Source organism: Amblyomma maculatum, chromosome 11 (genome assembly GCF_055883805.1).
Source record: "Amblyomma maculatum isolate TAMU_Amacu chromosome 11, ASM5588380v1, whole genome shotgun sequence".
Classification (NCBI taxonomy): Eukaryota; Metazoa; Arthropoda; class Arachnida; order Ixodida; family Ixodidae; genus Amblyomma; species Amblyomma maculatum.
Window position 1 is genome coordinate 88,599,328 of NC_139354.1, and position 25,394 is coordinate 88,624,721.

General features: G+C 45.2%; 1 long non-coding RNA gene across 1 annotated transcript in view; it reads left to right on the top strand.

The window, feature by feature from the left end:
• Window positions 1-3,781: 3,781 nt before the first annotated feature.
• LOC146174343 (uncharacterized) overlaps window positions 3,782-25,394 on the top strand; it is a 52,131-nt gene continuing 30,518 nt past the window's right edge. Inside the window, exon 1 of the long non-coding RNA XR_014702398.1 lies at window positions 3,782-3,927. This is a non-coding gene — a long non-coding RNA (uncharacterized LOC146174343). The remainder of the gene's footprint in view (window positions 3,928-25,394) is intronic.

Genomic DNA, 25,394 nt, shown 5'->3' on the forward strand with positions numbered 1-25,394 from the left:
GGATGCCATCTAACCATCGCGTTCGCTGCCTACCCGTTCTCCGGCGACCCTAAACCTTTCCCAACATCAAATCTTTCTCCAGCCACTCCTCTCTTCTCATCAGATGACCAAAGTAGCTGAGCTCTAACTTTAGAATTTGACCCTCCAATGAGCAGTCAGGGTTTATGGTCGACAATATCGACTGATTTGATCTTCTGGCAGTCCAAGGAACTCTCAAGAGTCTTCGCCAGCACCACAATTCAATCGCGTCAATTCTTCGGCGGTCAGCCTTTTTCACAGTCCAACTCTCGCATCCATACATCACAACTGGAAAGACCATAGCACGAGTTATACGGATCTTGGTTGGCAGACTAATGTCTCTGCTCTTTACTAGGCGGTCAAGGCTAACCATTGCTCTCTTTCCCAGAAGCAGGCGTCTCCTAATTTCATGGCTGCAGTCTCCTTCCGAGGTAATCTTGGAGCCCAAGAAGAGAAAATCTGTCACAGCTTTCACTTCTTGTCCATTGATGCTCCAGGACTTGATAGGGCAAGACGCCATGATGTTTGTCTTTTTAATGTTCAGTTTAAGCCCCAGCTTCTCACTCTCTTTTTGTACGCGGATCAGAAGTCTTTTGAGTTCCACTTCACTTTCTGCCATTAAAGTGGTATCATCCGCATATCTAAGGTTGTTGATACGTTTTCCAGCAATCTTCACTCCAGCTGAAGACTCGTCCAGACCGGCCTTCCTCATGATGCACTCTGCATATAGGTTAAATAGGCAGGGCGACAGTATGCAGCCTTGCCTCACTCCTTTCTCAATCGGAAACCAATCAGTAAGACCATGCCCAGTTCTGACTCTGGCCTCTTGTCCTTCATACAGGTTCCTGAGCAGACAGATGAGGTGAATTGGTACTCCCATCTCTTGGATAGCTTGCCACAATCTGCTGTAATCTACGCAGTCAAAAGCTTTCGCTTAATCAATAAAGCAGAAGTAGATGGGTTTCTGGAACTCTCTTGCTTTTTCCATGATCCAGCACAGGTTGGCAATTTGGTCTCTAGTTCCTCTGCCCTTGCGAAACCCAGCTTGCACGTCCGGAAGCTCCCGATCCACATACTGCTGCAGCCTACCTTGGAGGACTGTCAACAGCACCTTGCTAGCATGCGAAATAAGCGTGATCGTGCGGTAGTTGGAACAATCTTTGGCACTGCCTTTCTTTGGAATGGGGATGTAAACTGACCTCCTCCAATCCTGTGGCGACTGCAGGGTTGTCCAAATCTTCTGACATAATGTATGCAGAATGTTAACAGCGTCATGATTGATGTTTTGAAGCAACTCTGCTGGAATGCCATTAATTCCGCTAGCTTTGTTCTTAGCAAGGCTGGCTAAGGCCCATTCAACTTCACTCTTCAGGATGCCCGGCTCGAGATCAGTAATCACAACCGTCGTATGTTGGGTTTGCACATTCGGGTCCTTCTTGTACAGTTCTTCTGTGTATTCCTGCCACCTCTTCTTTATCTCTGAGGCTTCAGTGAGGTCCTTGCCTCGTTTGTCCTTTATCACGCCCAGCTTAGCACAGAAGCTTCCTTTGATATCTTTGATTGTCTTATACAGAGCTCTTGTGTTCCTTAATTGGCTGTTGTCCTCAACTTCTTGGCACTGTATATTCAGGAAGGCATTCTTATCTCTCCTTGCTATTTTCTGAAAATCCACATTGAGAACCTTGTATCTTTCTCTTTCCCCCGTAACTTTTGCCATCCTCCTTTCCTCAGCTATTTGCAAAGCCTCTTCAGATAACCAGTTTGCTTTCTTGCATTTCTTTTGCTTTGGAACTACCTTAGTAGCAACTTCTTGTATTATATCACGAACATCAGTCCACATCTCTTCGGGCTCTGTCTTCTAGATCTAATTCTTGAAATCGATTCCTCACTTCCACACCATATTCTAATGGAATTTGATCCAGATCATACCTGAAAGGCCTTCTAGTTTTCTGCGTTTTCCTCAATCGAAGCTTAATTTTGGCAACAACAAGCTGATGATCAGTGCCACAATCGGCCCCAGGCCTTGTTTTTACTGCTTGTATAGCGCTTTTCCATCTCTGCCGGCAAACAATATAATCAATCTGATTCCTGTACAGACCGTCCGGTGAAGTCCATGTGTACAGGCGCCTCTTGTGCTGTTGAAAATGAGTATTCGCTATGGTCAGGTTGTTTTCTTGACAAAACTCTACTAGCCTCTGCCCAGTTTCATTTGGCTCGCCAAGACCGAACTTGCCTATAATTCCGGATATTTCTTCACTCCTGACCTTAGCATTCCAGTCTCCTATGAGAAAAACGACGTCTGATGATGGGGTGCGGTCTAAAAGGCATTGTAGGTCCGCATAAAATCTCTCAATGTCAGCTTCTTCAGCAGTAGTGGTTGGTGCATAGACTTGGATAACTGTTATGTTGAAAGGGTGACCTTGGATCCGAAGTGAAATCATTCGGTCGTTTTGGGGGTTGTACCCTAGCACTGTTTTGCCCATTCTTCTGTTTACTATGAGAGCGACCCCATTGCTTTTCCTGGATTCGTGCCCACAATAAAGGACATAATGGTCGCCGGAGTTAAATTCTCCCATTCCGGTCCACTTGAGCTCGCTGATACCCAAGATATCAATGTTCAATCTGTCCATTTCTCACTTGACGACATTCAGTTCACCTTGCGTCATAGATATTATATTCCATGTTGCTATGTAAATGCTAGTGTATATATTTCTTTTATTTTTACCTACCCTTTTCTTTCTCCCTATCGCTCACCTCTTTTATTTCCTCTACCTTTTCCTCGCTATCCCTTTATTTCCGCCGCCCCAGTTCAGGTGCTTCAGATATCAAATAGCAGATACCGGGCTGGCAAACATCTTTTCTTTCCTTTTGTATATACAATAAATAACCACTACCGCCACCACCATTTCAGGCAAAATTTGGAGCTCTAGATTATTGTGTGTTTTCTCCACAACGCATCAAATTATGCCAAATTTCGAAAACAGCCAAAAAAAGTTACCATATTGATTACAGTTCAAAAAGAAAAAAAATCATCGATTTTTATTAAAATCTCTTTCTAGAACCCTCAGTACCTCAGAAACATTGGGGACCGAAAAGGTGTAGCATTATATGCTTTGCAAATCTAAAAATTATTATAGAATCGGAGCTTATACCGAAAATTCTCAATATCTAGCCCTATATTCTGGTAGTATGCAATAATGTGTTGCCACAGAAACGTTTGCTCTTTATTATGAATACATTGTACTTTATTCAGGTAAGAAGTTGTAGCTCTGGAATCACTCGTTCTTTCTTCTTTCTTTTGTCCCCCTTAATTTCCGAATTGGCCCAAATTCATAAATATAAAATAATGGACAACTTCGATTCGAACGCCATCTTCTCTTTTCATTAAAATCTCGCTAAAAATATATTTCTCGGCTCTTCATAAATATCAGGCACTGAAATGTGTATTGCGTTATGTAGAGTAAAAATAATATAACGCTGTGAACACATATGACCACAGAGTGTAAGCGACCAGAAGCTGCCTTGCAGTATGTAAGGAGATATAATATCGCCGTGTTATTCCTAGCCATATGTTAATAAGTGTACAAGCTCCGGCGAGCTTTCCGCGTGCGCGCCACGGCGCGGCTATGCTGCGAGCACGAGCCCAGCACAGCCATCCGATCACGTAATATCGGAAGCGCGGTTACGTGATCCATATTGCTTGCCCCCGCAGCGGGAGCGCTGCGCCGATTGCGCATACGAAGCGTCATTAAAATATGGCGGGCGCACATCCGACCCGCCTTTGGCCGCTGCTGCGCCGCCGCTCCGCCTGGCCGTGTTTTCACGCTTGGACGGGTAGCGCGCGGCACATCGTAATTATAGCGGCGCCACCATCAAGGACGCGGCCGCTGCAGCAGCCATAACGAACAGGTGAGGGCAGCTCCACTCTTACGTTTCCTCTTTGCGTATGCTGGGATTATCCTAGCTTAGATAAGTGCAGTATAATGTGCTTCACTAGGAGGCGAGCTGCATGTATTAGGCCTACACGTAATAGATTGAAAGCACATGAAAGCTCGCAGGTTTGCAATCTCGTTTGCCGTAAACAAGAAGCTCAAGACAACTTGTAAGACCCTCGTGAAATTATGCCTGCCTACGGGTGCATAATTATTTTCTACAATTAACTGTTACAACACGAAAGTCAGTCGCGGGTATGAAGAGCTCTCGTTTACAAACGGCACTTCGGAGAGAACAGAGCCCGTATTCCGAGTTTGCTTCGCTATCGAAGTGTCGCTATCTCACGAGACCTCGAGTCATCTGACTGGTCGAAACGCCGGAACCCGGTGTTTTCCCTTCGGAACCGGAAGAGGTAGCGATATCATGTTCCGGCGTTTCCACCAATCAGATGGCTCGAGGTCACGTGAGATAGCGACACTTCGGTAATGAAGCAAGTTCGGAATACGGGCCCAGATCTCAGCTAGCAATCATAATCTTACAGCAACTTCAGCCAGTCTCCCACACGTTGACGATAGAGGTGAAACAGGGTTAGGAAGACGGCACGAACGAGCGAGACAAAAGCTTGTACTGATTAGCAAATACGTTGCATCACTTGTTGCAATAATTCATTTGGTTATTTAGTCAACGGAATTTTTTGTTTCGCCGACTTGTCCCGTCTTCCAAGTGCTGTTTCACTCCTTTCGTCACTTGGAGTAAACATGTGCGCGCAAGTGCCCATTCGTGCAACGCTCTTTCAAACCGAGCCTTTCAAACTCAGGTTTGTATTACACTATACACTAGTTCTTAAATTTGGTATTCGCGACTTCCACGATGATAAAATAATAAAATAACGCCGCCATGTTGGCGGCGGGCTTCGAAGCAGGGCGACTAAATTCGTCGTTCCTACCGAACTTTTTAGTAAGCTCGTTAATCATGTATAAACGACGCGTCGGGCTTTCGTTTGTCCTCATCTAACCTACAGAAGCCGCTATGAGAGCGAAATTACTTTTATTTTTTATTGTGAATAATTCTGACCCCCCCCCCCCCCCCCCCTCTCTCGTAGGCCTAAATAAGAAAGTGGGCTCATTTGCAAAACTATACTTTCAATCCAGAAAACCAGAAAACTATAGCTAAAATTGTCGCCGCAGCTTTGCGTACGTTGAACTGCAAGTATGGATAGTGCGACAAGCAGCGTAACGTGACGCAAAATATTATTCTAAAACATGAGAATGGTCTTTTAGCGTTTAGTGCGCAGGCAGCATTTGCCCTTTTGGAATCATATCTGCATATGCCGTAAGCCGATGACGCGTAGATGACGCGGTGAGCAGGAAGACGCAAAGTGCACTGCCGTGATTGGTATGGGGGGGTCTCTTCTGCATAGCTCCATTCACTCTTAGGCATGCATTACCTTTGTAACAGGGTGGTGGCAGCAACCCTGCTCCGCGGTTGCTATTTTCATGCATTGGGTAAACTAATCATCTACCATATCTAAACCCGTTCTGAAGTTCTCCCAGTATATTACTACTTTCTACCCATGACTGAATTTTTTAATTTCACCGCTTGCATTGCCAGTCGGGATAAAAAAGATGCTATCGTAATCAGCCTGTGGGATTTAATTGGCAGCATATTTTATTTCCCTTTATAAAGGAAATTCATCTTACTCTGCCGTCAGCTTTCCAAAGTTTGCTTATTCGTTAGGATGATTGCCAAAGCTTTTAACAACGCTTCATTGCTTCTTGGGGTATAAAGTCATTAAGGTCCTTTGAGCAACGTCACCTATAGAGCAAATAGCACAAATATTGTTAAAACGAATAACAGCACAATTAAAACCCGCCATCCAATAAATTATCAACATATTATCTTGGGGTGTGTTCCCCTTGAGGTTGCTTTATGTGATGATCTCTAATCAAAATAGCCGGAAAACCAGTCGTGAGCAGCGCCGATTGTTGAGGTACGACAACGCTAACACATACACTGCTATAAAATTAACCGTAATCTTTTCCCGCCTTCCGTGGGTGTCTGTTCCGTTACGTTGCGTTCAGATACACATTCTAAGCCGAAATTACTGATTAACTTGCTGACAGAAAACCAGTTAGGAAAAAGAAGTTTCGGGACCCGCCGTTGAAACCTGGCCAATCCCCCATAGTGGGTATATGCCATTTACCAAGCTATAAGAAGAATAAGATATCGTAATTACGCCTTCTAGCTTCCGTAGTTCTGCAAGTTCGTTGTGGGAATCGAGAACCACCCTTCGTGCGTGCGCGGCAGAGGCTATGCATTGAAGGGAGTTCTCTGTCGCCCGTACAGTCTCTCCCTTCATCTGTCTGGGCGCTCAACACGAAAACAAATAATCCACTCCCCAAAGCTCGGATACAGAGGTGTGTCGCCTTCCCTTTCCTGCGTAGCCTTCGCTGCAGACCCCGAGAAAGCTGTCCAGAAATATAGCAGTATCGCCAATCAGCTTTTTTCCACGCCATCCCCGGCCATCGGTTCCCCCAAAAAGTTTTACTGCGCTCCACTAAGCCCTCTTCATTTGATGCTCGCACTGTCGTCCTAGCAGACAAGTGGCTGTTTACCACAGTTCTTGAATACGCCCGTATCTGTCTGTCATTTGAAATTTTTTCCCGCACACAACACACGAGACACGCAATGGGACAGTGCACCCTATTTGGTGTCCTGCCGGTTGTGTGCCCGTAAAATTCCCGCGCAGCACGAAAAACCAGTTCACCCAAAATGCAAAGCTTATTTCTGGCGGTCCCAGAGCTCGCTGCGATTTTAGTGTACTTAATATTCAAGTTTTCTATCGGCCTACAAGTTTCTTTGCAACAGGTGAGTATCTTAGAGAATCCCTATGGAAACACTACGTCCCACCGTATTTCCAAGGAGTGCCTCAATTTCAGTTTTCTCTAGTGCAAAGTCTATAGGGTCGTGCCGTGGATCCTGACTGCGCGACGCGAATAAAATGGGCAAAGTTCATGGAATGACGAGATAAGTGCAAGTCCCCATTTAGCTATATTTTGCGTCTGTATTTCGCGTCGTGCATTGCGGCATTTAACAAACTAGTCCCAAGCCGACGTTTCATCGTGCCTTGAAGAATTGGCCTATTTCGAAAATTTTACATAAGAAGTCACAACGATTGTTTAAGCTCTTCTCTTTGTTTGTACCTTAAGAACTATTTCGCTATGTCGCCTATTGCACGCTGAGAGCGTACTATTTCTGACCTTGAAAAACATGCAGGTAATAATTCCACTTCAGGGCGCGTTAGAATCGTGTAAATACTTACTATTTGTTCCTGTGTCTTGTGGGTATGTATCATAGTCTATTGGGTTTAATGCAATGTGTCATTGCAGTCGGCTTAACCGAATGGTTCACAAATATCTGCCGGACACCCCGTTAAGAACATCCGACGGCTATTTTGGGTGTCCATGGGTCGTCTACCGGATGTCCCTCTCAGTTATTTACAAAATCCGGTACTTGTGCGCCATCGACTGCCTATCAGATATCCGCTTTGGTCGTCTGCCATGTTTTTGGATAAACGACTTGCCCGCATGCATGGACAGGATGACTTTTCCGCTGATAAGTTTAATGCGCACATGCGCAAGTTAATACTTTTTTTAGGTTTTTGAAGGTAAATATTATTTCATGATGTTTTCATTTCACTCAACTGAAATGATCCAGGCTTCTTGTTTGCACCTCTGTACTTCGGATCGCAATGGACATTATTACATCTATGGGGAAAGGGAAGAACGCATCAGAAAAGACGACCAAATCACGACGCCTTTGGGACTTGCTTCCCTCTTTGTACTCTCTATTTAGACATTGCAAATGTAATTAGAAAAGCAGAATCGACCCGCCACGGTGTCTTTGGTTAAGGCGCTCGATTGCTTAGTCCAGGAACGTGGAATCAAATCCAGGCGAGTGCGACGGCAGCTTTCGGTGGAGGCGGAAAGCCAGGCGCCCGTCTACTGTTTAATATCAGGGCACGTTAGAGCCCCAGGTAATTGAAATTTGAGGAGCCATCCACTAAGACGTCCCTTTTAGTCTGAGTCATTCTGACTGTAAAATAACCCAAACCAGAAAAGCAGGACCTGTTCAAATCATCATTTTGCTTGGCGGCATTGACGGCACGAGATGCTGTCCACTCGATGTGACCAGGGCCCGTATTCCGAGTTTGCGTCGTTATCGAAGTGTCGCTATCTCAGACCTCGGGCCATCTGATTGGTGGAAACACCGGAACCGGGTGTTGCCACTACGGAACTGAAAAAAGTGGCAACATCATGTTCCGGCGTTTCCACCAATCAGATGACTCGAGGTCGGGGAGATAGCGACACTTTCGATAACGACGCAAACTCGGAATACGGGCCCAGGTGGTAAGAATGAGAGGAGAAACTTCCAACAAAATCTTGTTGTGTCAACAGCATCTGAAGTACATTTCTAACTTTTTGTACCAATTCTTTTCGCTCATGTGTTATTGATGTTCTTGAGCTTAATATAATTTTGCATTCGAAACTCTAAATGTACCTTGCCTTAGCTTGAATATATGATGCAAATATTAACTAACTTCGCTTGTAAACCACCGGATACTAAAACATATAATAGACGTCCTCCTTTAAGAGGCAAAGAGGAAAAGTACATAACCTCCTAAAACGTGTGTGCGGGTTGTGCACTCTTGTAAAGAAGATTTAGGTCTCTGTTTCGCCCTACACGCATTACAGCGGACTTGACAACTGCATTAATTGTTAGAATATCCTGTTGTCATCATTGCCGTATCTGATAGCCTAGATTTAACTCACCATTTTTGCGACAATTGCTCGCACGTTAATTGCTGTTTATGTGCTTATGCATTCAAAAATGCAAATGAAATGTTACTTTACTGCTTCATGACACTCTTAACAGTAGCCACAAAACTGTCCAAGAAAGGTCTGTACTTCCTTGCAGAGGACCGACACAAAGTAGCTATACGATCCTTTTCATCCGGTGGCATAGCCCACCTCCGGCAATTAAACCTGAATACGGTTTGTCCGACGAGGTCCGGACATCCTAGCTGTGTTGTCTAGAGGATGTCAGCCGCAAGTTGAATATAGTGTGGGACGCTTTATGCACGTCTGCGGGAAAATTACGTGCCGCATAAGAGTACTTCAGACATTCACTCGGCCTCCATTTTTGCATGAAACGGTCCTAAGGATATCCAAGTTGTTCTTATTCAGGATTCAATTCAGCGTCACTAGGAGATCTGAAGATCCGATAGCGGACGTCGTACATAATTGATTGATTGACTGAAGGAAACTTTATTTGTCATCAGAAAAAGCCGATCACCCCCGTCCCCGGGACGCAGGCCTAGGAGAGCCGCTGCGTTTAAAGGCTGGCTGGAAAGCCTTGACATATAGCCGCCTCCTGCGCCAAGTGAACGATGTTCCGCTGGAGCTCACGGTCCGAGATTTGCTGCAGGGTCTCCCAGTTCTCTCTACTAGCTATATTTGTCCTACCCCGAGTAAATGTGGACATTCCAATATTAAGTGGCTGAGGGTCCCTCTCGCCCCACAATGAGATGTCATGCTTTCTCGTTTCGACTACATATGGTAGTACGCCAACACCGAACGTATTAGTTTGCAAACGCCTCGATGCAGCAGCTTCTTTTTTTATTCAATTTTGAGTCTGGCGGGGCTACCAGCCTACGTCGTCGTCATCATCATCATTAGCCTGACTATACCCACTGCAGGGCGATGGCCTCTCCCATATTTTTCCAATTAACTCGGTCCTGTGCTAGCTCCATCCACTTGACCCCTGCAAACTTGTTCACCTCATCCGTCCACCTATCTTTCTGCCGCCCCCTGCTACGCTTTCCTTCCCTTGGAATCCAATTTGTTACCATAAGCGACCATCGGTTATCCTCTCTTCGTACTACATGTCCTGCCCGTGCCCCTTTCTTCTCGATCTCCACTAGAATATCAGTGACTTGAGTTATTTCTCTGACCCACTCTGCGCGCTTCCTATCTCGTAACGTTACCCCTACCATTTTTCGTTCCATAGGCCTCTGCGTTGTCCTCAACTTAAGTAGAACCCTCTTCGTTAGCCTCCACGTTTCAGCCCCTAGGTGAGTACAGGTAAGATGCAACTGTTGTATACTTTGCTCTTGAGCGATACCGGTAAGCTGCTATTCAGAATCTGTGAGTGCTTGCCAAATGCGCTCCATCCCAATCTTATTCTCCTTGTTATTTCCTTTTCATGGTCGGAATCTGGGTTACTACATGTGCTAAGTAGACATATTCGTCGGCTACTTCCAGTGTTTCGCTACCTAATGTAAACTGCTGTTCCTTACCGATGCTGTTGAACATTATCTTAGTCTTTTGCATATTGATTTTCAAACCTCCCTTTCTACTTTTCCTGCCTAGGTCTTCAATCATTCTTTGCAGTTCCTCCCCACAGTTACTTAGCAAGGCAATTCTATCAGCAAATCGCAGATTACGGAGGTATTCTCCATCTACCCTTATCCCTAACTGCTCCCATTCCAAGTCTCTGAATACTTCCTCTAAGCAAGCTATGAATAGTACTGGAGAGATCGTGTCTCCTTGCCTAATATACCTTTCTTTATAGGAATTTTATTACTTTCTTTATGCAGAACTATGGTTGCTGGGCAGCCACTTTATATTTCTTCCAGCACTTTCACGTACGGCTCGTCTACCCCCTGATTTCGCAATGCCTGCATCACCGCCGAAGTTTCAACTGAGTCAAATGCTTTTTTGTAATCAATGAATGCTATGTATAAGGACTGGATATATTCCGAGCATTTTTCTACCACCTGGTTGATGGTATGGATATGATGGATAGTAGAGTACCCTTCCCGAAAACATGCTTGATTGTTTGCTTGATTGTAGTGTAAGGTTGTCCGGATTCTATTAGCGATTACCTTAGTAAATACCTTATACGTAACAAACAGCAAGCTGATTGGTCTATAGTTTTTCAGATCCTTAGCGTCCCCTTTCTAATGAATTAAAATAATGCTTGCGTTCTTCTATAGTTCCGGTACCGTCGACGACACCAGGCACTGCGTATGCAGGGTGGCTAGTTTTCCTAGGACGATATCCTCTCGTCCTTCAACAAATCAACCAGCTTACGGGCCAATCGATAATGGTTGATTATTTCGCCATGATTTCGCAACCGCTTTTCGTTACCCCAGCCGTAGGGTGGTCCCATGGCTGCCCGGAAATAGAGTGCTCGAGCTAACTCATGGGCTACCTCGTTGCGAGGAACGGCAGCGTGTGCAGTGTCCAGATTATTTAAATTTTCCTGTTCAGCGGTTGTTCGCTAAGGATCTTTGACGCTTCCGGCGAAATCCTGCCTTTTCTAAAATTTTGAATGGCAGTCTTACTGCCGCTTATGATGAATTTCGCTTTTGTTCCTACGCAAGCTAAAGCGATCGCCACTTCCTCCGCAGTCTCTATATTGCGCCCCAGGAGAGCCTCAGCGAAGACTGACACTCCTCGGCCGTTTATGACCGAAGCCATCGACGCCCCAATTTTACCTCCGGCCGCATCAACGTACCTCACGGTGTGCCATGTTTCCGAACCTTAGCTTTAAGGCCTCAGCTCGTTTCTCTCTTCGTTCTTTATTAAACTCCGAATGCATATTTTAGAGAGAGGGGGATGGCAGGGCGTTCCTTATCTCCCTCCTTATGTTCAAACACAGAGAAAACACAGACTGTCATGTATTCAGTGACGTCACGCGCCCATGGTTACCGCCAGGAATCTCCCCGACTGCTGCCATGAGAATTGCATAGTTTAGAATTCATTTAAGCTGCAACGAAGCATTGAACCACTGCGAAATTTGATGCTACTGGCGACCAGAAAAACTCAGGAGACAGAGAGATAGAAAGGAGGGAGGACGAACTTTTATTAAAGTTAATAATTTGCACCAGCTATATGGTCGGTGTCACTAGTCCAGGGCTCATCTGGCGACGCCTGACTTGCAGATAGCTGGATGATCCAGGACTGGTGGTCCAGGCGGTTGCTGTTCAGAGCCGCCTCCCACTCCTAGTGGGTCGGGTATACATAAAAATTGGTTCACAGGAAGAGGAAGACGCAGTATCTGTCACACTCGTTTCTGTGGACCCGTGAACTGCGCCGATGTTGGGTATGTCAAATTAACTTTTTATCAGGTTTTATGTGGCGCTACCAAGAGGTATGGTAGAGCGCGGGGCTTGCTCCGCACCAAGGATAGCATAACTTGGGTATTTTGATGGACTAATTTGGTTGAAACATGAAATTAAGAGAGAGAGAGAGAGAGAGAGAGAGAGAGAGAAAGCTTTATATTTATATTTATTTAATTAAGAACTCTGTTGGTCATATTCTCTTCCGGTCTATAACATCTGGATAGGATAGTTTGTGTGGTGGTGAAACATTTCTCTTTCCTAGCCTAAGATGCCCTAGCCTGTCACCACACGGTTCAGTTGAGGGGCGGAGGGTAGGGCGGGGATCAGCCCGTCTTGTGAGATCTCGGGCTTCATTGTTTGCCGCCTCTTTTACCTCAAAGCATTCGTGTTCAGGCGTTCATATTGTGTTGTGTGGGAGTGTATTTAATAGTGTGCTCACCCATCCGTGAGGTTTTCCAGCAAGGTAATAATCTCTGCAGGCTTTTTGCCGGTCCGTCATGGCATTCGATTACTTCTCCCGCTGATCTTGATTCTTGATTGTTATGGCTATGGCCAAAATTCTGCTTCCGCACGATCCTTGGCATACATACAAGCCCTGATAATTGGCCTCTCCTGATTGTCGACTGCGGCTCTCGTGAACCTGCCCGGCTCGGCATAGGCCCCGAAGTCCACGTAGTCCGCGCCCTGGTCTCTGGATCCTGCAGTGTGTGATAAACCATCGGCAGCAGCAGATCAAGCGTTCTAAGTGTTCGAATACATCACTTGTCGAACACAAAAGGGCTGTCACCCGAGTGTTAATATAGGTTGATGTAGGGTGATAGAGCAAGCACAGCCCAACAATGAGCCATTTCGCAGTATTCTCTTTGGTAAGAACAATAATAATGGTCGGAGCGAGCAACAATAGCTGCGTTCGACAAGCAGACTCCGCAGCACAGAGACAAAAGGCGTCGCTTTTGGCAGCGAAGCCAACAACCGACAAAAGGCCGCTGTAAAGGAAATGAAGACCGGAAGTGATTTCGTACAACATACCACCCAGGGAGGGGCGACCTGGGCGACCCGCTGTGCAAGCGACACACAGACCCGTGCGAAGAGGAAGAATTAGATAGAATGAGGGACAGAAAAAAAAATAAACAGACTAACGCACGCACACCATTGTGACGTCATTGTCAGAGGAGAGGGAGCATTGAGCAGCCGTTCTCGGCACGCAGTGTTCAGAGCGGAGGCAGGCTGGGCGAATATCATGCATCACCTGCTGTTCCCCGAAGAGCGCGTAACCGTTTTGCTCTCGTCACCTCGCCCCTGTTTCTGGTCCCGGTGCTGTGTGCAACGATTGGTACACAGACAGTCGTGCGGACAACCCGGTAATGTGTTATGTCAGATCGATATATCCCGGAGCAACGTACCCGATCGCACTCCCCTGCTGTACGAACCACGTGCAAGAAATACGGGCATCGGCAAGGCCTACAGGCCGAGTTCTGTGTCTTTACAGTGGCCTACTATCAGGAAGATTCAGCCTATAAGCTCTTGGGTTTATGGGAGTGATAATTATTTTTAATACACAAGATTTGGAGGTTATCGGATTAGTTCTTCGGTGCCAAGCTCCAAGTGACCGTATTTAAAGACACAGATACGCACGGCCACTTCATAAGATATTTCGCTAATGATTGGATTGAAACAGCAAGCGGCAACATCATATAGGGGTCATTATTAAACTTGAAATGTGCACTGCATATATACTGGGTCCCAACTAAAGTAACCACGACCCCCGTGAAACCAATCAAGACCTGTTCAGAGTCGCCTGTTCTAAACTGCTGCATTTTTTGTTCTCCAAAGTTAAAGATTTAGTAAAGCCTACAATAAGCAAACAAGAAAATGTTAAACCGAAAGTTGCCGATCACCTTGAAGAACGGCTGGCTACATTCTTTTCATCTAGCTATCATTTACGTAGATTTATTTACGTAGTGCCCACAAAGGTTCATCGGAGAAAGAGCATTGCAGAGAAAAACGTATTTTATTATTTGGGATCCCTACTAACAAAAAAAAAAATGTATGAGTCAGTAACTTCCCATTTTCTCACACAATCTTACTCAATTCATATAACAAATCACATACAAGTCGCATATAAGTGCATAAGGTCTCGTAGTTTCTTGTACATTATCATAAATTATGTACGATATTTTATGATAATGATATGCACCATATGAGAGTCTATGCGATTAGATGAGATTTTATGAGGTTATTGGCCGGTAGAACTTTTGGTTTTTTAGTAGGGATGTGTCATAGACTTCAAAGTAGTGCCGCTGCCACAAGGAGCCGTTTTTTTTTTTTTTTTTCACTGCGCAAGATAGCGCTTTCAGCCGGTAAAAAAAAAAAACGCTTTTCTTGATGAAAGCAACGGAATTAGCATTTTTTTTTTCGAGTTCTACAACTGTTACATTGACCCTTTAGTCTTCTGAGTAGTGAATGAAATGTTAGCTACTGAGTCTTGTCACGAGTGTACCTCCGGCGAGCTAGGAGCGTGTCTTCTGACGAATTGAAGGAAAATGAAAGAAAGAAACGCCACTCTGTTCGGAGAAGCGGTCCGAGGCGTCTTCCCACGCTTACCCTTCCCGGCGAAGGAGGTACGCGTTGTTCTGAGTCGGCGCCGCTCGTTTTTTTTTTTTTTTTTTGACCCTTAAGTGCTTCTGAGAAGATAACTCATCTGCACCGTCAAGACGGCTCTTTACAGAGTAAACTGTGATTGCTACCTCCTCGCCTTCCCATGGTCTACCAGACATTAAATGACCCCGCGCTTACTAGAAAAATACTCGGCCAGCCCTTGCATCGTTCCACCTATGTGGTGATGTGTGCAATTGGTTGGCGATATCTGAAGGATGTGTCCTACATTTGATTGGTTGGCCTCACCAGAGAGGGAAGGAACAAGAAAGCCGCAATCACAAAAACGGCAACAAAGGTCTAAGCCTTGAAGAGCGTCGTCACAGGGACGCTGAAGTGATGCGGATGAAACTTTAATGTTGTACCCACTCCACTGCTATAATGCTTCGGCGCTGCAGGGTGTACTGAAAATAAATAAATAAATAAATAAATTAATAGGATTTAAGGACGCCTCTGAGCGAGAGATATCACTGTGGACCCTGGGTAAACGACTCGTCCAGTGGCTCCTCGCAATGAACTTTTAACTATTTGCTATAATGCTGTTCTGTCCGTTTTGCCATGTAAATAGATTTTCGTAACAATGCAATAAACCTGCTTGTTTTCATTTCATCAACTTCACAGCCTTAGTCCTTTCTCAACCCAAAGACTGAGCACGCTACCGAAGTGAAGGCCGGGTCGAATTAGCCCCAGCGTCCCGACAGTTTTTACTAATTAACTACTACGAACGAAAAAAAAAAAATATTTCCTGCAGACTATAGACTAGGTGACTACGAACTGCTCTTAGTTGGTTCCCTTCGGCTAGGGCCCACCGTAATTTTTAAAGCCTTTCTTACATTTGGCGAGGACACCCTGTATATAGTACGGCGGTACTTTGCTGCGTTTTCTGCCGCGATGTTACCACGCTTCATCCTATTCAGTGACTGAAAATTGTAAATTAGGCTTTCGAACATCCTAAAAAAATGTAATGTTTGCCATTCAGCACACTAGTGGAAGAAAAGTATAAGAGACCACAGTGTTATTGGCTCAAAAGCATCCTTCACTGCGTATACGCTCCTTATTACAGGATAATGTGAAGAGGTATGGGGGAATTCATTGAATTTTTGTGCAGTTTATTTCATTTATGGTGTATAACGTCCCAAAGCGACTCAGGCTGTGAGAGACGCCATAGCGGATGACTCCGGAAATTTCGACCACCTGCGGCTCTTTAACGCACAGCGCACGGGCACTTTGCTTTTCGCCTGCATCTAAAAGCGGCCGGGATTTGTACGGCCGCTTTTGTACGAGCCGCGGCCGTATTTTGTACGAGGAGCAAAATGGCCAAAGATTTCACGGCGACTAATAAACACATTGCGTGCGGGCAGTGCAGCAGCATTAGGAGCTATTGATGCCTTGATATAGCGTTTTGTGCTTGCGTGCCCTGAGCGCGCGTCTTTGCACACAACCAGATATCACCTCGGGTCAGCAAACTGGACATTAGTATTTCTTCTAAGGTAGACTAGGTGAGCGCAAGCACGTAATGAAGATACATCGAGACTTATAACGCTCACTTCCGTTCTGATGATGTCACTTCCTCACTGTCAGCGAGAATGATATGGCCTGGTGACGTCGCTGAATTCTTCTCAGCCAATGGGTGGATTTCATGACTGAGTACAAATCTTTCGTATTGAGACTTCCAACGTTATCGCCATAATACGTGTCCAATGTTCAAAACATGTCACCTTCTACGCAGGGGACTATGGTTTCACTCAGTGCAATAATTATTCGCCTTTGTGCAGTTCTAGCTTATTTGGGTCTGTGAGGGTGACGAAGAGCATTCATAAAGTAATGCAAACGCAGCAAATGGCGATAGGTGTCAGGGTTGTCGGTGTTAAGATTGAGAACAGTGCAGGGAGAAGGTTCCGGCGCTGACGTACGTAACCTATTTACTAAAACCAGAAAACGCACATCTCCTCAACGCAAAAAAAAAAAAGAATGACAAAGGTTTAACACTGCTGAACCGAATATGCAACGAAATCCCAGTCGAAAAAAACTGCAAAATTGTGTCAAAAATACGACAAAATATCCTGTAGTTCTGTCGTAACCATCACATTTTTCTGTAGTTCTGTAGTACTTTTCTGTATTTCTGTAGTTTTTCTGTAGTATATTTCTGTTGTCTGTAGTTCTGTAGCACTTTTCTGTTGTAGCTACAGAAATTTGTGATGTAACTACAGAATGTTTTTTTGTCACAACAGGTTTCCCGTCAAAAACCGCACAGAAATTCTGTTGTAACATCAGAAAATTTTCTGTAATGTTTCCGACTGGGAAGCATTAGCTGCGGGTGACCGAGTGTTCGGCTGTTCAAGGTCATTCGTGACTGCGGCCACGGACTACACGACGGGCTGAAACCTGGCGTAGTATTGCTTTCGCAGTAAAATATTTAGGCTATAGCGTCACTAACACCAAAAATATGGGTGATCGAAACGCATGCCGGCGCGGATGAATAAAGGAAGAAAACAAGCGGCGACGGTGCCCCACCCCGCTCCTTTCCGCCCGCATAAGCCAGGTGCACCCACTCATTGGACGCTCCCAGCAAGCCCCGATGACGTCACATGGGAGGTTTGCCTCGCATGGGAGGTTTGCGCGGGGCTAACAGTTCGCTCTAATCTATTGTGAGCGGTCGTCAGGAGCACTTTTTAAGAAATATTTGTAAATTATAGGCTCCTCGAAAAGCCTTTAAATTTGGCTGGAGTACTCACAAATACCCCATCCATGGACTTCTATCGCTATAGATTATTGCAGAGAGTACCGTTCTAGGGGCCCTTTAAGTGAAGATCAAAAGGGAGTGGCCTTTATTCTGCACTGAAACTGTTTTGTAGCCTGCGTTACGTTTACAATAGAGGCTTTAAAAAGTTAGCGCCATCTAGTGAAAGAGACAGAAACTGTGCTCGGCGGCCATGTTTTGTTCAGTCCGCCCGCGCCTCCCATCGAGTGCGCTGTCAACGTGCGCCTTGGTGGAACCCGTGCTTGCACCGCAAGGTGCATTAGATGATCACAAGCGATTGTTTCATTTTTTAACATCACAGCAGTCGCTACTTGCACCAAGCTCTATTCGGAATGATGCCAGCATGTTGCTGTGTACCCTTCTGCGGCAAGCGCACCGTCGTAGACGCGCGCGGAAACAAGGTATACGCGTGTATGCGACCGCTCGTTTGCAATCCTAATCGGCTTTACAAGTGTCACTTACATCATTTAAAAGTTAGCGCCATCTAGTGAAAGAGACAGAAACTGTGCTCGGCGGCCATGTTTTGTTCAGTCCGCCCGCGCCTCCCATCGAGTACGCTGTCAACGTGCGCCTTGGTGGAACCCGTGCTTGCACCTCAAGGTGCATTAGATGATCACAAGCGATTGTTTCATTTTTTAACATCACAGCAGTCGCTGCTTGCACCAAGCTCTATTCGGAATGATGCCAGCATGTTGCTGTGTACCCTTCTGCAGCAAGCGCACCGTCGTAGACGCGCGCGGAAACAAGGTATACGCGTGTATGCGACCGCTCGTTTGCAATCCTAATCGGCTTTACAAGTGCTACCACATAAAACAGCAAGGTTGTTCTGCGTGCAATATAACCTTGTTAACTTGAAGGATAAGCTGATGCTTCGATGGAGGACACGGGAGAAGGAGCAATGCATGTATAACGAACGCTATAGTTCAAATACGTTCTTTGAAACCTTTTGTACGTAGTTTTGCATTTACCCTTGCGTATTGTATTTCAGACAAGGGCATGATTACCGAAACTACTTTTCACAGTCGTACGAAATGGTAGTGTTTGGTGCAGAGAGCAATACGGCTGTCTAGTGCGCCCGAGGTGTGTGCTTCACGCTGCAAAAGCGGCTGCCAAACCCGCGGCGTCTAGTAAAGCAGGAGAAGATGACATCTCATTAGTGTGTTGTAATATGCTATGTCCAGCCCGTTTCGAAAGATGTTATCACGTGATAATGCATGCGAAGTCCGGTCCGCGTCCGGAGCGCGCAGCTCAGTTTTGCATTCTGTGCCTTCATACATGCCAGCGTGGCTGATAAAATAACGAAGCGTGCGCTTCCCTTTTGTGTGTTTTGTCGAGTCCCCCGATGCTGCCCTAATTGACAGCCACCTGAAAATCAGTTGATTTTGTAAATATGCCGATTTTTTGTTTATTTCCTCTGTCAGATAGTAGACATTTGAAGCCTTAATCTCATATGAAAGCGCTGTCATGGGAGCTTCGAGGAACTCGGAGGAAGAGGAACTCGGCTGAAACGAAAAGAAATTTGAAACGTCAACTCACATTACTGCAAAGTGTATGTGCTGGGTGCAACTGGCTGTGTTCATAAAGTCAGATTTATATTATATAATACTGTTATAAAAAATTTAAGGGACACTTAAGCTCCGCCGTTAAGGATATATGACGCGATAGCGTCTCTTTCACACACACACACACACACACACACACACACACACACACACACACACACACACACACACACACACACACACACACACACACACACACACACACACACACACACACACATGCACACACACGATGTTTCTTCACGTTTTAAATTTTTAGCTTTTATTTACTTTATATTTCTATCATTTGCTTCTTTATTTTATTTATTGTTTTATATTTTATACACCAATACTCAGGGTCAGCAACAATCGCCTTTCCACACTGAGTAATTTGACACCTCTGAACTCATTCTTCAATTATTTCAATTAATCAATTACGCATTCTAAATTTTCTTCATTAGCATCACCAAGCACTGTTTTTTCATTCTAGCATTTTGACACCTTTAAACCCTCAATTTAAATTTTTTCTTTATTTCATCAATTGATCAATTAATTACAAATTTTTTTATTAACTCTTTATCGCCCATCGCACACCAATTAATCTTCACTCACTGGAAGCAGAAATTACCATGACACATTTTTTTTTTTTACGCAGACCTCGATTATTTCCGAGACCCGTGCCAACTACTGCGTCGACGGCATAGGCAGGAAAGTGCTAAGCGCCACTCCAACTTACGTCAAATTACGCACGATTCTTTCATCTCAAAATAAATTGCATCCTCGCTCATTTCACCAAGTATCTACCAGTGGGATGAGCGACGGTAATGCGCAAACCAAGCAAACAAACTCGCGATCATCTCTCATAGTCGTTCAAGTAAATAGCAAAGGCACACAGACAAAACCAAATTCTGCACATTACAAAACTAGATACTGTGGATAGGGATGACGCTGCGCGGATCAGCGAGGGGCCCATGCACGACTCGTAGAACAGTTTGTAACTGCGCTCGGCAGCGTGGCCGGTGGGCCCAGCTACGCCTCGGCTGTCAAAATACGCTTCTTGGCGTCGCTAACAGACACCACCAGGGACAGAAGAGAGGCCCAAGCATAGCACACTAGGTTACAACGTGAAAAACGCGGACAGAACGGCGGGCGCTTACGGACGGACACGAAGCGAACCAAAGCGAACGGATGGAGCGAACAAAATATGGCTGCCAGCGCGGGATCAGCGTGCCGCTCATGGTTGCCAGACTTACTTTTGTAAACCCTCTATTGCAATTGCGTTTAAAGGGCTTTCATAACCATACATAAGGCGTGGCGCCTTCGTTGAAAGCAAACGTCTAGCAGCGGTCCTATTAGCGTCTCTTCAATTACCCCCTTCCCCCCACCCCCATTGTCTTGTATGCTTCCCAGTAGCTTTACTACAATTGCTGCTCTGCGTTCGCCTTTATGACGTTACTGAGTACTCCCGCATTCAGATGGCGTTATACTTTTGGACTCGGAATGAGGTCCGACTAGCCGTCCAACTCGGCCAGCTCTGTTACTCGCAACGCCCGGCACATAACCTAAGGCACGGCCACTGTAAAAATTTGAACAGTTTCCGTAGGGTGCAGGGTTGAGAGGTTACGCGCGCAAAAAAAAAAAAGAAGTTCTTAGGGTTTTAATGCGCACGCACTGAATTTCCTTACTAGCTTATCTAAGCAGTCTCGTGAGTGTCAAGCGGAAGGTCGGCTGTAAAACGAAGGATATCCCCGGCAAAGCAACATGAAGTTTGACAGCACTGTTATATGAGCAAGTCAAACGAAATGATATTACATGTTAACATTTATGCGTCGCGTATCTTGGCACGTACGAGACAACAATAACAAAAGAGTAGATGCAGAGGCATAAGCAAAACAAACACATGATTGGGCGCGCTCGTACGGGGTCTGAAGCCACATGCGACCCTAATCAGTCTAACACCTTGTGTTCTTGAGTTTTATATCGGAAGTGCTTGATAACATCAACACGTTGTGTCCTTCATAGACGGCAAGAAATCCGCATAATCTGCTCATTTTAATTATATGATGAAGCTGTGCTGCGTTTCTTTTTTTCTTTTTGCTCCAATCGCTCAGTGCATAAGGCACAGTAACACAAGAAAAGCTAAGCGAGAGTTTTCCAGCCCTGCGCGAAAACGCATACCTCGACTACGATCATAATGTATTTTATTGACGATGCAACAGCTGTGTAATCACTCGACACTTCTCAAGAGTTGCAAAGGGACTGCGCAGTGAAAATTTGTTGGCGTGTTAGACTGCCCTAGTGAAAAAAAATTGTGTGAACATTTTCTCACATTTTCTCACACAATCTCAATCAGTTCACAATACGATCTCGCGTACAAGTCGCATATAATTGCATATGATCTCGTAGCCTCTTGCAAATTATCATAAACTATGGGAGATATTTTATGTTAATGGTGTGCACCTCACGAGAGTCTATTCGATTTGATGAGATTGTGTGAGGTTATTGCCCCGTAGAACTTTTGCTTTTTCAGTAGGGTGCTAATACAGGTTACACTTTTCTTATAGAGATAGCACCGTTTCCACGTGGGCCAGTCCTTCCTAATCGTTTTTGAAATGTGCTTAAAAATAAACGAAAACAAGCGCAAGAGGACATAGAAAGCAAGAACGCCCTGCGCTCCGTGTAGGTATCCTCTTACCTTTGCATTTGCTCTTTCATGCCATTTTGAAGACGAAAGTGTATGTAATTGCTTTATTAAGGTATTTGTCGCTTCTTTCGCCTCTGGATACAACCGTCCTAATCTGCCGCTGCCGGTTAGGATGCATGTTTCGACGAAAAGATGTTACTCTTATGATCACTTCCGGGGCCCAATACTTTTTTTCACTCGTCTTGAAGTGGTGTTTCTGCAGATACTACGAACAAAAAGAAATACGGTACACATAAGAAGCGAGGCCGGATTCTGCTAAGCGCTCAGCAATCTCGTATTTCATCCTTTTCTGGATTGCTTTATTATTGGATCCAGAGCGCTGCGTTTGGCATTAATACGGCTTTCGGCACAGAGCTAATCACTTTCCTCCTCTGATGTTTCGAAGAGTGGAGGCAGTCTGTGGGAGTGTTTTCTGCTAATTTATTTTTTTTTTGTTCTCGCTATCTATATTTATTTTTTGTCGTGTTTGCGCGTACTGCATTCGGCGAAACACCGGACATTGCCCCCAGATGCGTCGATATCGATCGATTTCTGGGAACGCATTAGACGTATATTCGCTTCCGGTACTGCGTACGGTAATCGAGGAGAGAACGCATCTCGCATTACTTGGCTTCTTACGCTGAAGAACAGAGCACACACACACAAAAAAAGAAGTTTTTGCTCTATCTGCCAGTGCGCGTGGGCTTTCAATTGGCATTCGTCGGTCGGTTCTAGTGCTTCCCGTATTCCGCATGTGGGAAGAAAAAAAATTATCATGTTTTGCACAGAATACCAAGCATTCATAACCACAAGAAAAAGAAGAAGAAAAAGTAGGGCTGTTGAAAAAGGCTTACCTTCCCCTCTTCATTGCTCCCATCCACCGTGCACCTGCTCCTGCCACGTAGTATGGGTCCGTGTCGCACGGGATCTTCGTGGTCTTGGAGGCTCGTTGCTGTTTTTGATCAAATAACATATTGCACATATTCACACAGGTGGATCGGCCAAACATTGGGCAGCAAAGAAAGTCTTTGAAGTATGCCTACATGTCAAAAAAGAATACTAAGGGGTAGAGGAAAAGAAATAGAAAGGTGAAATAAATTAAATAAAAATGGAAACGGGATATTGGCACTGGAATTTGTAGAACAAGTGACGTTTAAAAAATTTTGCAAGGCAAACGATTTGATTCTATAGTAAAAAAGTTTCCATGGTGGTAAAAGCAGTCCTGTGACTGTGTCCAATGGTGGTGGCGCCAAATGATAATGCTGACTACCTTGCCAACCCCTACCTTTTCTTTCAATAATAATACTTGTATCCACTGGTTGAACAAAATATACACGAATATAAAATTCGAGATGTACTGAGATAAAAATTACTAGGTGAAGTCGGCATGCATGATCGACTTCAGTAATGCTTCGCTTATTGAGATCGCTGTTAAATAGACTACAAAAAGAGTGTTCTGAATGGTTACACCTATTTTCCCGGCTCGCGACTTTCGCCTAATCAACGTACGACCATAAGCAAATAGTTTTTTTTTTCTACCGGAAGAGCTCCACTACCTATTGCATCCATAACCAGACTAGCCCTATCATCCACTGATAGGAATGACGTGTTGCGCTTACAGCTCTGTCTTTCAACTGCAGAAAATTGCAGTTCACCAAATATTATCTCGTCTACCTCCGCACAAGATCCCGCAAATAATTCCGAGCCACATAGCCGGTCTGCTATTGCACGGCGTCCCCGTCATCGCTTGATCACAACAGCTCGCTTAGCACGTGTTTGAGTGCACAGGGCGGCTGCTCTGTCACTTATACTATTCACTTCCATCATGAACTTCATAGCTAACTACAGCTGATATAGTCCAGGCATCTTTCATGATTTCCGAAAGCTTGCAAATACGAAGCTGGGCGCCAGCGGAAACAGACACGCCCCCTCGGGGAAAAAAAAGTATGCTGCTTGTCCACGGGGTCGGCTCTACGACCTTATCCTATGGCTGGTCCCGCATAATAATAATTGGTTCATAGGAAGGGAAAGGCGCAGTATCTGCCATACTTGCTTGTGGACACCTGAACCGCGCCAGAAGAGAAGGGAGGAATGTGGGAGTGAATGCGGAAAGAGAGAAAGGGGAGCCGTAGTGGAGGGTGTAACGTGCCCTGTCATCGCACAGGAGACTCCCCTCATGGGGCTGGGACAGGTGGGTCGCCGCTGCGGCGGGGGCTTGCCTGGCACCGAATTTTTGTTTGTTGTAGGCCGTCATTGCACCCGCCACTGCTTCGGTGGTGGACGGCGGCTGTTGTAGCGGCGCGCGTCTTTCTCTCCCTCTTCCTTTTCTTTCTTTTCCATTTTCTCTTCTGTCCTTTCGAACCCGACCTCGGCGGCTGCGTTTCGATGGAGGCGAAACGAAGAGGCGCCCGTGTGCTGTGCGATATCAGCGCACGTTAAAGATCCCCAGGTGGTCGAAATTACTCCGTAGCATTCCACTACGGCTCCTCTTTCTCTCTTTACACTTTCACTCCCACCTTCCTCCCTTCCCTTACGGTGCGGTTGCGGTGTCCACTGAAGACAAGTGAGACAGTTACCGCGCCTTTCCCTTCCCATAAATAAATCAGTTTTTTTTTTCTCTCTCTTCTGTCCGCATGAGGCAGCGAAGGTGGCTCATCTACAGAGCCAGTAGCAGGCCCGTGCATTTTCGTTTCCTTCTTCCTACAGCCACAACAACACGCACAGCACACGGAGGCCAGCTGGTCCTGCATCGGAAGCGTTTTCCGTAGCATGGGGGTGAGACTATATACCAGGAGTAATATTGAACTTGAATAAGACTTGAAGGCAACCCATTTAGCTGCGTGTTTTTGACAGTGGCTATGCTGCTAACATACAAGATGAAAAAACTGTAATCAATTTCTATATGACAGTTAAATTGCTAGAAAGATTGTCCACGACTTTGTAACGATTTTGTAAAGTAACCACGCTGTTATGAAAAGAGAAGTAATTTTACAGCTAGAGGTGCAGAAGGAATTGGAATTCCATGAGCAATGTAGAGATGGTGCTAGTGAAGGAGCAAAAGCGTATCTGCAAGATAAGCTACAGAAGCGTTTCCAGTTGCACCCGACTCCAGTTACACTATGAAGAATTTGAAAAAAAAAAAAAACAAAGAAACAAATAACGTCATATTAGTTGTAATTTATAAAAAGGGTGACGCCACAAGTTTGAAAAAAAAGTGCACGCGCATCTAATTACGTTTTATTGCCTCAAACGCACCTTCTAATGCAATCATTACCAGAATAAAAGCAGCGTTGGCTTTAAACCTCGAAGAAAAATCAGCAGGTCCTCGAAAAAGGTACAGATAATGATTACTGTTTGTGAACTTGTACGCTCGTGGCTAAAGGACTCAATAAATCAGAGGAGTGTCACCTCAGATGTTTACAAGCATTGCCATACAACAGCGCAGCTAGACTGCACAAAATTAGTCCGGGTACTTTCTCACCCGAATGCACATTTTGCGGCCAGACCTATATGAAATGGACTTACCAAGAAAACCAAGCCATACTACGCAAAGAAAACTCAACGTCGGCGGATTGGAAGGTGGCCCTGTCCTGCTCCGACCCTGTGGCACAAAGG